We start from the raw sequence: 15,939 nt of genomic DNA, 5'->3' as shown, positions 1-15,939 counted from the left end.
CTTTCTGTGTTTGCCATAATCTGTGTTTGTGATTTTTATTGCCATTGGTTTTGCTGTGTTTCCCTTCCCCGAGTAATTCCTTCTGTGTTTGCCATATTCTGTTTTTTGTGATTTTTATTGCCGATAGTTTTGCTGTGTTTCCCTTCCCCGAGTAATTCCTAATGTGTATGCCATAACCTGTTTCTGTAAATTATATTGCCGTTAGTTTTGCTGTGTTTGTTCAGCGTGTCTCTGCCCCCCTCCCCCTGTTTAACTCTCGATTTTCTCCTGGTTCTCACTGCCCGTTTTCTCTGCACCGGCTCCGGCCGGTCACTGTTCCCCTGCCGCTGCCTCCCCTGCGTCCCGCCCCCTGTGCACACCCATTGGCCCTTCCTCCCTCCTCCCAGCTGCTCCACCCTCCCACCCCACCCTCTTAATGGCGGCTGCTGCACGGAGCCCCGTGTAAACTCCCTGACCGTCTCTGGCCAGGAGTTTCACTTGGCTCCACCAGCCTGCCCCCGTGCCCCTGCTACAGTTTGACTGCCATCTGGACAGCAGTTCGAGGCCCTCCTCCACCCACAGCCACCCGCCTGTGCCTCATCCCTGGTTCCTAGTGGTAGGCTTTTCCTGGTGCCCTTGCGTGAGTAATTCTTTCTGTGTTTGCCATAATCTGTGTTTGTGATTTTTATTGCCGTTAGTTTTGGCGTGTTTCCCTCCTCCGAGTAATTCCTTCTGTGTTTGCCATATTCAGTTTTTTGTGAATTTATTGCAGATAGTTTTGCCGTGTTTCCCTTCCCTGAGTAATTCCTTCTGTGTATGCCATAACCTGTTTTTGTAAATTATATTGGCGTTAGTTTTGCTGTGTTTGTTCAGCGTGTCTCTGCCCCCCTGCCCCCGTTTAACTCTCGATTTTCTGTTCCCCTGCCGCTGCCTCCCCTGCAACCCGCCCCCACACCCATTGTCCATCCCTCCCTCCTCCCAGATGCTCCATCCTCCCACCCCACCCTCTGGCAGCCGCAGCGCAGCCGCGCTGCTGGCGCGCCAGAGGTGCGCCAAAAGCAACCCCGTCTGCGCCCGTCAGCGCCTGGACTGTGCCCATTGCCAGTCCCCATGGTCCCCCTAACCCAGACCCCCCCCAGACAACACTACTCTACAACCACACTCCACTCCCTCAACCAGGACCACTCCCCGCCTGCACAGAAACCAATCCCAAACAAACGCAGGGACCTTTCACCTGCTATGCCTGCCTGTTCTCCTGCTCCCCCACTATCACCAGAAACACCCACACGCCCCACACCAACCCCAACGCTCCCCACAACAAACACCACAACTTTAACGCAGCAGACTCCCACACTGCCCCCGCCCATCCCAACAGACTCTACCCCAACCAGCCCCACAACCTGAACACACTCCACGACAACACTACCACAACCCACAGCAACACCAAAACCCCTCACACCAACACCATTGCGTACCACAAAAACAACAGCCCCCACAACCACCTTAACTGCATGCTCCTAAACACCTGCTCCTTACACAAGCATGCCATAGAACTCTGGGACCTTATCACATCACACTCACCATATATTGTCTTCCTCATGAAAACCTGGACGAACCACCCAACTGAGCAGACATAACCACAGTCACCCCTGATGGTTACAAACTCCATCGCAGAGACCGCCTAAACAAACCAGGAGGTTGCATTGCCATTATGCACAAAGACACCACTAAGTTCACCACCAACACACACAACACCCTAGACAGCGCAGAACACATGCACTTCCTAATTCACATAAACAACAATACCACCCTCAGAGGAACACTCATATACAGACCAACAGGACCTCACCCCCATTCTGTGACGCCATCGCTGACACCATCAGCCCTCACCTCCACAGACTACATCCTCCTTGGTGACTCTAATTTTCACCTGGAGAACCCGCACGACCACAACTTCTCATCCCTTCTAGATAACCTCACGAACCTCTGACTCAAACAACTGGTCACGGCACCCACCCACTCAGCAGGTTACACACTAGACGCAGGCTTCACCTCGAGCAGCCACATAACCTACACTCACACCACCGAACTCCACTGGACTGACCACCACTGCGTCCACTTCTCCTTCTCCAAACCTCCCACACACCACCTCCAACACACCACACCCTACCTCATGTGGGACAAAATCCCCACAGAACACCTGAACTCCCAACTTGCACAGAACCCCCCCCTAAACCAATGACCCTCTCAGAAGAAACATCACCACCCACAACATTAAGAATGCCCCCTGGTTCACCACTGAACAGCTTAGTGGCAGGAACCCTCTACCACCAATTTCTCCACCCTCAAAACCTCCACTCGCAAACACCACCAACTCATACGCACCACCAAAAGAGCATACTACAAGGAACGCATAGACAGTAACTCTCACAACAGCAAGAAACTCTTTACCATCATCAAAGAGCTCTCAACAGTTTCAAACCACACGCACCCACCACACACACCTTCGACTCGACCAACAAAGACCCTCCACATCCCCCCAACCTACTACTCACCTTGGCCCCTACCAATGACAAATAAACTGAAAAAAACGATGAATTCCATCCACTCAGGCTACCCCTCTGACCCCTGCCCCCATCGCATTTACAACAAAGCCAGCCCAACCATCGCCCCCAAGCTTTGCGAGATAATTAACAGCTGCTTCGACGCGGCCTGAAAAAGCCCAAAGCTGGCCCTGATGACCTCACCAACTACCGCCCTATTTCACTCCTCACCGTCGCACTCATCCTCCTGGACCTCTCCATTGCCTTTGACACTGTCTGCCATCAAACACTCCACACACGCCTCCACAACGCAGGGATTCGACATAAAGCCCTGGACTGGTTCACCTCCTTCCTCACCGAAAGAACCCAGAAAAATATGCCTCCCTCCCTTCCACTCCACAGTCACCATAATCATCTGCGGAGTCCCCCAAGGGTCCTCCCTCAGCCCTACCCTTTTCAACATTTACATGACCCCGCTCACCAACATCCTCCGACCACACAGAAGCACCATCATATCCTACACAGACGACACCTAGCTCATCATCTCCCTCACCCGTAACCCTACCACCGCCAAAACCAACCTCCACTCTGCACTCCTTGACACCGCCACATGGATGACAGCAAACCACCTTAAGCTCAACTCCAACAAAACCGAAATCATCATTTTCGGCCCCAACAAAACCATATGGGACGACTCCTGGTGGCCCACCACCCTAGGCCCCCTTCCAACTCCTGCAAACCACGCACGCAACCTCGGCATCATCCTAGACCCCTCCCTCTCCATGACCCAGCAAGTTAACGCCGTCACCTCCTCCTGTTTCAACACACTCAGCATGCTGCGAAAAACCTTCAAATGGATTCCATAGAGACCAGAAAGACCATCACCCACACACTCATCAGCAGCAGGCTGGACTAGGGAAACGTCCTCTATGCCGGCACCACACTCAAACTCAAACTCAAACGCAAACTCCAGAGAATCCAGAACGCAGCCGTCCGCCTCATCCTGGACCTCCCACGACATGAACACATTTCGTCACACCTCAGATCCCTTCACTGGCTCCCTATTGCCAAGAGGATCACCTTCAAAATCCTCAACCACGCACACAAATCCCTCCACAACACCGGACCAACCTTCCTCAACGAAAGAGTGAACTTCCACACTCCCACTCGCCACCTCCGCTCCGCTGACCTCGCACTCGCCACAGTCCCCCGCATCCAACGCGCCACCACCGGAGGCAGATCATTCTCCTACCTCGCCCCCAAGGCCTGAAACTTCCTCCCTACCAACCTCTGCAAGACCCATGACCTCCTGCTCTTCAGGAAAAACCTCAAGACATGGCTGTTCGAACAGTAACCCCTCCTGCCCCTCCCCCCGCCACCAGCGTCTTGAGACCCTCACAGGTGAGTAGCGCGCTCTATACATTTTTTGATTGATTGATTGATTGAACACTTCAGTGGTTTTGCTTCTTTGTCTCACTTTGGACCCAATGGTTTTCTTGTGCTTCCTTGCACTCAGGAGCCATTAATAACTTGAATATCTTCAAGGTACCACAGGGATACTCTCTAAGATTTGCATTCTTTAACATATACATGGCACCACTAGCAGCCATCATCATATTTTTTTGCTTTCTGACAATCTCCTACAGTGACTAATACTAATTTGATCCTCTCTTGTTTGGATCCCAATTTCAGCACCCAGACCAGTTTCACTCAATGTGTGACCTTGGTGGCCAACTGGTTGAGTAATAATTGTCTCAAGCTTATAGGTGAGAAAACTGAAATCTGCAACCATGCTTGGTGGACTTCAGATCCACCCTCCAACAGCCCTCAAAAGCACCAGGCACCTGAGCATCTTTCTTGACCAACCTAGTAACCATTGCCTCTTCCCGCTGCTTAAGCATCCTCAAGATGCTTAGGAAAACCTTTATTTTGCCACCTCTTGTTTCTGGGAAAACCATCACCCAAGCGCTCATTATGAGTAAATTGGAATATTTCAACACACTCTGGGGATATCACTGCCCACCTCACTAAGACACTACAAGTTGTACAAAACACAGCTGCCATGTTCGTTCTGAACTTGTCAAATCAACATGATATTTGGCAGCCTGTTTGCAAGTTGAGACAAGTGCTGCAATCTTAAGTTTCAGGCAAAAGTGATTGTGGTGCAAAGTTAGAGGGGGTGTCTTCTTTTTTGCTTATATCTTATTGATGTGTCATGGGCCATTATGAAATTTGTAGGATCTTAGCATATTTACCTAACCCTTAGAATAAGCTGTTTCATGAAAATCCATCAACAGGAGCACAGTTCTTGTGGGGAGGCAAGAAGATGTTTATAAGCAAAGATTTTGCTAACCTGTCGCAGACTACTAAGCCTCAATGCATATGATCTTCAAACATGTGTTAATTGTAGGGCATGGCATGTAGCCTTGCTGGGCATTTTATTCATGCTATTTTAACTGGCTCACAGGTCAAAACTGTGGTACTGCAGACTTGAAATGGACAATAGCAAATAAAAGATTTTTTGTCCAATGGGGCTTTCCTTTGTACATGTCGATCCACTGAAGGTCTAAAGACCTGGGTTCGATGGACTGTTCGTACACTAGCAGTCAAGCTATTTATATCTTTTAATCCTGTCAAGCCAACTGACACATTCTCATTGTAATGCTAAGTTTTGAAAAATACTGAAAGGATTTACTCCAAACCAAGCAATGGCACTTCCATGAGATATGTTTTAGTTTCCTTCCTAGATAGCTATATATCAGGGTCTCTTTCTGTAGCAGAGATTAAAGACTCCTATTGCAGGTAAAATGGGAAGAGATGCTTTTTTAACCCCCATTTTAAATGTTTCCACCATTGATGGGATTTGGACAGAACTAAAATTATCACATTATAAGTATTTGCCAAGTGTGCTGATGAGCAAAACTCTGCCCTATTTAACTTTGGCCTCCCCTTCTCAGACCTGCATGAAATTTGAGATTTCTCAAGTAGGACTTAATGTGATAAAAGCTTGCCAAATTTCATGCAGATTCATTACAGATTTCCAAAGCTATTAGCAAGTGAAACCATTTTTGCTAATCCATGAAACGATGCTCCCATCCACTTGATTGAATGTATCAAATGATGCCATAGTTATTAGCAAATTAACACTATTTTTGACCCCTCCTTTTAAAAGTGTCCCCAACAAACCTGAATAAATGTAACACCCACACAGCAAGCTACACATGCTAAGCATCTGCTACATTTTGTGCAAATTTATTGACAGCATGTAATGGGCAAATTAAAATACAGATTTCCATCTCCCAATATTTCTCAAAAATATAACTTCTTAGTGCTCAGTCTGAGAACAGCCATACACCATAATTTCTCAAAAACTACTGAACAGATTTACACCAAAATAAAAATAGCTCAATTCTTCAATGGAGTCCTAACTCTGTGACAAGCTGGGTAAAACTCCCTTCAGCAACTTTTTTTCTGTTTCAATGAGCAAAGAACCATATATGAATTAAGATGGGACATCACACATTTGGAACACCCCTTCTTCTTGACCCCTGCTTGATTGAGCATACCATAAACCTGCCATGAATGACTTGAAGTGAATTAACATTTGTTTGGAAAACAAAAAATGCCTTTCCTTTGAAAAGCTTGACTCAAACATAACTACACTTTGGCAGACAATAGTCTGGTCATGATACATTTGTAGCGCTATATTTAGAACTAAAACTCAGTATTCTGGTACCATACTTATTTCTTTTTACATTTTTTGTCCTCATTCACCTCTTGCCATGTCACCCCTCTCTTGAGTCACCCCTTTTTCTGACCCGAAGAGTATGATGTCATGGACAAACAGACTACAACTACAATCAATTTCTGAAATAACTCAACCTTGGATGAGTATTAGGACCAGGAGTCAAGTTTAATCATAGGAGGTATTGATGGCCCTTACATTTTTAAGAAAAAAAAAAAGTTTTAAAATGGGATTAACAATTCTGAACATTTTCATTGTTTATCAAAGTAGACACTAGTCACAAACTGTTCAGTCTTTTGTCTGAATGGTCACTTGTGTCCAACTCAAATGCATACTTCACAGAGGCCAGCCATTTTGCTCTGACCAGACTGACTAGAGCAACCGCTTTTACAAATTTCTCTCCTTGCTAGGAGGATGAACTAGAACAGAACATTACTTTTTTTTACTTGTAGGTACTAGTTGGTCTGGGTAACCGAATATTATAAAAATAGTCTTACCTTTACTTAGATTTGAAAGATATCTGTTAGCTTCTTACCCACATCTTCCCAGTAAGAACGTATCATTGGACAATGCAAAAAGCTGTCAATGTCATCTGCATTCTCCACTCCACACTTCTTGTATTTCGCAGTGGTCCCTAACCCCATATTTGCCATGATGTAAGGAGTTTGTACACCCTATGAATTGTGTATAAATGGTTCCTGGTAGACTTTTCATCCGTGGCGTGGCCTCCCTTAACGTTTTGCCTCTGTTTCCCAGGTTGTTGATGTGTGCTGGACTCTGATTTTGCTGTTTTTGTTACTATGGACACTGTACCACTGCTAAGCAGTGCTAAAGTGCAAGTGCTCCTTTACAAAATGTGTATGTAATTGATTTATCCATGATTGGCATATTTGATTTATTAGTAAGTCCCTAGTACTGTGCACTAGAGGTGCCCAGGGCCTGTAAATCAAATGCTACTAGTGGGCCTGCAGCACTGGTTGTGCCACCCACAGAAGTAGCTCTGTAATCTTTTTAAAAAGGCAGGTTGTACTGTGCTATTTAGTATTAACTTTGATACTTGACATTTTTCCTGTATCTTTAATGCTGGCACATTTCCACCCCACAGCTTCACAGGAAGTATGAAGTCCCCATCCACTGTATTCGGGATTCACCATTCCAGCTGGAGACTTCTCTTTTCTTTGGGGCTGGTTCCAGAAATTTATTTTCTTGGGAATTCATGCAAGAGCCCTTGACATATGAAGCCTGAACCCAGCTCCTCAGTTGATAGAATTTAAACCACAACAGCTTTCCACCAGTCACCTTGTTCAGTTTTTCCCAAGACAAAAGCCACCCTTTCTGCACAAGTTGTCTCCAACCATGTATTCTAACTGTGTGCAAGGGGCTAACAGGACTACCTTTTAAGAATTCTTGGGTGCCCGGTGAATCCCATATCAGGGAGTGATCATTATAGCAAGGCAAACCAATGGCTTTACTAAGCTGAGCCCATAGTGAGGCCACAGCTTACAATACTTTCAGCCCTACCCTTTTAAAGAAGGGTTTGTTTCCTGAATTTGTAAAGAACGTGTGCATTTCCTAATCTGATATCCTTCACCATTACTGAAAATAGCACCCCTATGTCAGAAGAATCTGGCACATCATACAAAACCTTCTACAGTCTTTTAGTTGTCTTTTAGTTGAATGGCCCATGTATAATATTAAAAGTTTGGGAGAGATAAGCCCTTCCTTGCCTTTCTTCCTACGTAATTGTTTCCACAAAATTCCTATTCCTTTAGAGATAAATCTTGAGTTTTTTCCCTATGATTTGTCTATCCAGGCCTTTTCAAAAGTAAGGGGTATGGAGCTAAAGAGAAAAATAAGCTTTGGGAGGATTGGTATCTTTATCAAATTAATTCTACCTAAGATGGTTAGTGGGGGTGAGCCCACACTCTTAGGAATATACAGACCTCTGATTGAACTATTTGAAAATTTGTTTCAGGTAACCTCTCTACGTCCTCGGTATCTCAAATCCCTAGATATTTTAACTTCTTCTTAATTTGTCAACTCTTAATTGGAGAATTCCAGATCATTAGCTTAGTTTTTTGTAGAGTTTACCAGGTACCCTGACAATTCCCGAATTCCTGCGTCAGCTTCCTTATAGTTGGTAGTTCCTATGTTAAGTCAGAAGTATACACCATGAAGTCGTCGGCATAAAGAACTACCTTTTTTTCCCAACCATTATACCTAAAAATGTTATCACTAACTCTTTCCTGAGTTGACTTGCTAAGGGTTTTACGTATAGATGAAATAACAGCCGGGAGAGTGGGCAGCCCTGTCTTCTGCCTCTTATAATTCTGAACGCCGAGTTTAAAGCTCCTTTCAGAAGAAGTTTTGCAGTTTGATCTTTATAAATTTGCTGTACAGCCCTACAGTAGTTACTGCCCAAGTTACTTTGATTTAACACTGAGCCCAAAACCTTCCAATTTACCCGATCAAATGCTTTTGAGGCATCCAAAGATAATACATCTAGGGGAAGGTTGAAGGTGGAGGCTATGTAAATTGCCCCTATCAGGCTGTGTGTTAATTTGTGGAGCTGCCTTCCTGCCATGGAGCCCTTTTGATTTTTCTGTATTAAACTCCCTACAACATTACTTAATCTTGTGTCTAAGGTTTTTGCAAAAATGTCATAGTCATAATTCAGAAGTGATATTGACCTGGAAGACTCACATCTTACCAGATTTTTGCCTGCCAGGTTTAAGCACTAGAGTAATTTTTGCTTCCTTCAAAGAGGGTGACACCTCAAGCCCATTATAAAAAATTTGAATAAAAAGTCTGTTTAAGACTGGGACCACTTTTTTCCCCAGCACCCTGTATAGCTCGTAAGGTATTCCTTTGGGACACACTGCTTTCCCATTTTTACTGCTTTTAACTGCCTGCCAGACTTCACACTGATCTATCTTCCTATTAAGTGTCACTGCTTGAAAGTCTGAGAGTTTCTCTGGAAGGACGGTGTCAAGCCATTCAAGTACTCTGTCCATGGAGACATCTGGGGCCTCTGTGTAAACTTCCTTAAAGAAGTCCAGAAAATAGTCCTCCATTTCCTTACTGTTGACAACTAGCTCACCTGTCCCCTCTATTCTATTTCTCTAACCAAGTTCCTTGTTAATTCTGATTTAGTTCTCCAAGCTAGCAGCTAGCTCCTGTCCTCTCCATATTCAAAGTGTGCTAATTTACTAGCCCCTACATCTTCCTTATTCTCAGTCCATTAATCATACTAGTTTATTTTTAGTTTCATGGAGTTCAACAGCAATTGATTTCCTCTGTTTGTTTGATTTATTCTGGACTATCAACTATTCTTCTAATATCCTCATAGCTTCCTCCAGCTGCCCATACTCGATCTTATATACTCTGTTTCTATGGCAAGCAATACTGTTTAATATTTCCCTATTGTAGGCCTTAAAAGTATCCCAAACCAAATTTGGGAGTGTTGAATATTCATTGAATTTTTAAAAAATCAGCCAAATCTGCCTGTAAGGTCTCAAGAACCTCTGTTCTCTAGGAGTAGTCTCCAATCCAGCATCCACCTGGCCTGTCCCTTCCCTTGGGGAAGCTTGAGCTCTAACAATGAGATGGTAAGTGTATAATAGTACTAACTAATTTGCCTGGGTATCGGTCAACCAAAAAATGGTCAATTCTGGAGGCATGGCCATACTTTGCATTGTAAAGTGTACATTCTCTCTTGTCTCCCATTCTTCTTCTCCAAATGTCAAGCAACCCAAGCTCCAACATCATAATTTGAATGGGTGATTGCATCTTCGGGGCATGTAGAATTTCTCTTTTGGATGACTTGTCCAGGCCGCTATCCAGAAAAAACATTAAAGTCACCAGCCATGATAGGGGTAGGAAGTTATAATTTCATGTGGGTACTTTTTATTATACTAACATCATCCCAGTCTGAGCAATATTACCCCATCAAAGAGTAGTTGTTTCCTTACATGCAAATATTGGTAGCATACTGACAAGTAACTTAAAATGAATTAAGTAGGTATCACATCAGACTGGGAACCTGGCAGTATGGGAACAGTCTTCACAGAAATTATACCCCATGATGGGGATATAGCTTCACCAATGGCAATGTCTATTAGGTCCACCCAGTGCCTGTCAGACTCAGAGAGACCTAGCTCGAACTTCCCAAAACTACCCAGGTTACCCCATTCAAAATGTATGATGCTCTTTGTACCTCTCTTAGAATGTGCATGCCCTTTAATGTGTCAAAAGTGTGGGCTGCCTGAAATAATGGCACCTCATAGCAAAGGTCACCAGATAACTCAATTTAACCAGACATATCCTGTTTCAGTTTTGTGATTTAATTGAACAATTAGAATTGGTTCACCTCAACTGAAATAATTTGAGTAAAATGTTCAAAATAGGTCATATGGTTTGTAGAAGGACATTAGACTGAAATATGATGTCACTGATATCACAGAGTTAGCTATTAACTCTACTCTGTGGCCCTCCTTCTAAGTGGAATAGAGGAAACCACATCCATATACTCGAACTTGGAATTACCATTTCCCAAAGCAGTCAGTAGTTCTGTAGTGCAGAAAAACCCGTACAGTTTCAAGGTGGCACCTGATAAACTTTGGAATTACTGAAGTAATCTGTGTTTGTGCATTCGATTCCCTTTGTAACTTCTCAGTTTGGATACATCCCACACCTCCACATTTCACTATTTTTAGATGTTGAAAGTTCTGAGGGAGAGGAACGTCAAGTATGTATCTTTAGTCTAAAAGCCTTATGCCATTTCAACTGTTAAATCCTGATACATGGCTGAAATGAAATGTACTACCCACTGGCAATGATGCTCTAAGAAGACTGCAGAGTTGCTCAGTTGAATTAAAAATAGTAAATCAGACTATTATGCCAAATTTAGGTTCCCAGCATAAGTTCATAATAAATACCAAGCAGGGGTGTGTAGAGGATATAGATACTGTAGATGCAGAGATCAATCTGACTACACTGTTATCCTCTTTTGAACATGACCTATGTTAACAGTAAAATGTGCATCATCATTAAATCCCCGCTCGGCCTCATGTTTCATTTGGCTGTAGACATTTATGCACCAGTAATCTGTATTTTTTGCAATCTGCTGATTATTCAGCTATTTGCCAGCATTGTGGAAGAAGGTACAGATTCTTTCCATGTAAAAATGAAACAGCAGAGCCTCTCCAGCTGTCTAAATATAAACTGATTTCTAAATTACTGTTTCCAGATATTGTCTGGGAGAGAAAATTGATAGGTAACTGAAGTCAGATACAGTGCATTTCTGTCCTCTCCCCCTGCACTGGCACACAATAGGCTGCCTAGCACGAAGGATGCCTGCATTGTGGAGGTGATTGTTTTTGTGAAGGAAGGTGTACCTTCCTGCACTAAAATAATCAACAGAGTTTTCCTCTTTCTATGTGTGCTGTGGAATTGATCCACTTCTACCCCACCTCTGAGGTAGGTTAGGAATCTGATGCATTCTCAGACTTGTAAAACTGGGAATGCGTCAGATTACTTGGCGTTCCAATGGTGCTGCGTAGGAACACCCACAGCAACACCCATGGAATGCCCCTTTCATGCAGGTTTCCGTTTGAAAGAGGCTCATATTTCAAGACCATTGAAAGCCATGCTAGGTGGCTTTGAGTGCCTTTGTAAATATGAGATGGCACACTGCGCCACAGGAGTGTAAAAAAAATTACGCTCCAGTGCTGCAGTGTGTTAATGGGGCCTCATAAATGAGGCCCTTAATTCAATAGGTGTGCAGGGGAATGCTGTGAACTGGATTGCATTCTTCTTTTCAAACCATGCTTAAATGGATAGGATGTCTTCTTTTTCTGCAAAGAACAGAGCATTGAACTGTCTAGTCCCATATGGCTCCATTTTATGCCCTACACTGTTTAACGAGTATATCTCTCCATTGGACAAATTGATAAAGAAGTGTTGGTTCTTTCATGCCTTATGCAGATGACACCCAAATTGTACTGTCCTTTGGGGAAGAGAAAACAGCTGCTGCTAATTTTCACAAGTGTATGCGATCAGTCTCAGTGGATATTCATAAATGCAATGAAGCTGCATGAAGACAACACAGTTTCTGTGGTTTGGCCCTCCACCAATTTCTCGTTTATGAAATTGGTGGCCACATGATTTAGAGGATCCCCTGAGCCAAAATTTGAGGGGAAATACCTTGTTTTTTCCTTGACAACAATTTAAACCAGGACAAACAAATGAATAAAGTTTCAACCTTGTATTTTTTATATCTGAGGATGTTCTATAAAGTGCTTACCATGCTACCTAAAAAAAAAACCTCATAAGCTGGTAATAGAGACCGTGATTTTGACCCACCTGGGCTACTGCATTATAATTAGGGCTACAGTCTAAAACAAATGTTAAGCTGCAGAGTCCAACATTGGGATGCTAGGCTTCTGACTGGAACTAAGGGCCTGATTTAGATATTGGCAGAGTGGTTATTCCTTCACAACAGTGATTGATAACCTGTCCACCGAAATCTAAATTACATTATATCCAGTTGGTTTTATGTTTGGCAGACAGAATATCCGTCACTGTTGTGATGAAATAACCACTCTGCCAATATCTAAATCAGGCCCTAAATGTCTAGATGGAGTCTCTCCACCATTTAGCTTCTTGCACTGGTTAAAACTAAAAGAGAGAATTATGTTTAAAATTGCATGTTTGGTGCACAGAGCCTTTCATAAACAAGTATCCAAGATTCTGGAAGAGAAAGATCTGGTCTACCAGCTCTGTAGACTACTGAGATCAGCAGATGCATGTCTCCTTACTACTGCTAGAATAACTTTTACTCACAAATGTGGGAGACATTTTTCCTTTCTTGCACCTAAAATTTGGAACAATCTGCCCTTTCTTTCAAGAGATACAGCTGGCCATTTAGGATTTCGTATTGTTTAAAAACGTGGCTGTTCTAAAAAAGAAATATTTAGTCCTATTTCTTTTTCCTTGACAACTCTGTAGTTTTGACAATGTGATTATGACTTTCAGGTTTTTTTTTAGTGCTAGGACACTCAATTGGGTCGCAGCTGCAATTTTAAAAGTACATATCATTATCATCATCATCTAAATATTCCCCATCGAGTCGTGGCATGTCACATGCTCAAAGTAATTGCATTTGTCACGTGGGTTGTGCATTACCCTTATTTACATTGTCAGTTTTCAATTTAAAAATAGGAGGAGGTGGCCTTACTTTCCATTGAATGCATGGTTGCAGCAACTAGAGAAAACTTGTCCTCTACAAGTTAACAGTTTTTGGCAAGTTTGTGACTGAATTCAGCAGCTGTTCTCTCTGTACCAGCATCTATCAAGCCTCCCTTTTCTTGTCTTATTTTTTTCACCTGTGCTTTAAATCAAGTATTGCTTCCTAGATAAGTGCTGAATATGGCGAATCTCAATTTCGTGTGTTAAAACTCTTAGGGGCTGATTTAAGAGGTCCTAGGGCCACTTTAGCACTTCCATGGCATCATTTTTTTATGCTAAGGCAGTACTAAAGTGGCTTTTTACACGTGCCATATTTATAAAGTGGGGCAATGCACACATTGTGCCACTTTGCAAACCCCTCTGCCACATTATGTCTGCACCATGCATAATGAATGCAAGAGATTTCCTTGTGCCATTTCTTTCAGCACTTTTAACGCCTGCTCAGAGCAGGAGTTAAAAGGGGGTATGCCATTGAATAGAATGGGCCCCTATGTACATCAATGGCATCAGGAATTCTGACACTATTGCCACCTACCCTGCGCCATGGAACACCGTATTTTAAATACGGCACACACATGGTGGCAGTAGGGGGGTGCTAAGGGGCACAAGGAAAGTGGCGCTGCACTGGGTGCAACGCCACCTTTCTTAAACCAGCCCCTTAATCTTAAACAACTTAGAAGATTGGGCTGCTTAGTCCTTTAACAGTCTATTTCGTAGACTATGGCCCTCATTTCAACATTGGCGGTAAATCCCGCTTTCCGCCGTGCAGAAGACCGCCAACACACCGCTGCGGCCGAGAAATTCCGCTACAGCTATTATGACCCACACACCAGAATCCGCCATATTCCAGCCGATACCAAAACTGACACCGTCACGCCAACAGGAATACGCCCACACAATCACGACCCACGAATCCATTCGGCGATCTTTCAACCGCGGTATTCCATTGCGGGTACACACCGCCGTGCTCAAAATACACACACATTCACAAAACACAACCACATTGGACAATTCCAAATACACACACCTGATACACATACACACACCACTCCCACACACCCAATCCAATATAAAACACACACCCACATCACCCACAAACCCTTACTACCAAAATTTCGAAAGAAGGCCAGAGAGAGACACCACCAGAAACAACACTAGCATCCACAGACACACAACTTCATCACTCACACAACAACACAACCCCTCACACATCACAACCAACACGACCTCACACATCACCCACACCACATCATGGCACCTCAACGACACCCCAGGTTCTCTGAGGATGAGCTCAGGGTCAAGGTGGAAGGAATCGTAGAGCCACAGCTATTTGGATCACAGGTGCAGCACACCTCCATTGCTAGGAAGATGGAGCTTTGGGGCAGAATCGTCGACAGGGTCAATGCAGTGGGACAGAATCCAAGAACTAGGGATGACATCAGGAAGAGGTGGAACGACCTACGGGGAAGGTGCGTTCCGTGGTCTCCAGAACCAGATTGCAGTACAGAGGACTGGCGGTGGACCCCCACTTCCTCCCCCACAACTAACAACATGGGAAGAGCAAGTCTTGGCAATACTGCATCCTGAGTGCCTCGCAGGAGTAGCAGGAGGAATGGACTCTGGTAAGTCAAATCTTAACTATTATATCCCCCACCCTACCTGCATGCCATCACATACCCCTACCCTGACCCTCACCCCATCACTCCAACACCTCACATATGTCCCACTATCACAACCCACCCATCCCAACACCAAGCCCTGCATGCAACACCAAAGCATGGACACCCATCACCAAAGCATGTCCACTGCAGATACCTACACAGACCCCAAACCAAATATCACCCAAGGACCTAGACAAGAATGCAAGCACTGGAGTACAGGGTCACCCACCCATTGCACACGATGGCACACACAGATGCAATAATCATGCCTTTACACCCCTGCAGGACCCCTACCCAATGTCACCAGACAGGAGGTTCCAGACATAGCCAGTCCCCACACAGAAGAGGCCCACAGTGATGACAGCAGATCTGCACAACTGGATCAAGATGACCAGCCCAGCCCATCTGGGACCTCGGGACAGTCGGTTCCCCTGACACAGGCACAAGCCACCACAGAGCCTCCCCCCTCAGGAAACACCACCACAGCACCCACCCAGCGGGCCCATCCCTCTGTCCCCAGGACACGTCAAGCAGCAGTGTGTCCACCACTTCAGGGAACCCAGGCAAACACACCACCACAAGAAAATCAGGGACCTGGGGGCAGTGGCAGTGGGCACACGGTTCAGGGGACAGAGGAACAGGAAAACAGGGGAACTGGGAGGACTGCTGTGCGACGGGGAGGACAGGTCCAGGGAACCCACTCTCCACGAGGCCCTCTCCAACATCATGGGAGTGTACCATCATTTCCAGGAGACGATGGCAA

Source organism: Pleurodeles waltl, chromosome 1_2 (assembly GCF_031143425.1).
Source record: "Pleurodeles waltl isolate 20211129_DDA chromosome 1_2, aPleWal1.hap1.20221129, whole genome shotgun sequence".
Lineage (NCBI taxonomy): Eukaryota > Metazoa > Chordata > Amphibia > Caudata > Salamandridae > Pleurodeles > Pleurodeles waltl.
Note: the sequence above shows the minus strand (reverse complement) of the source record.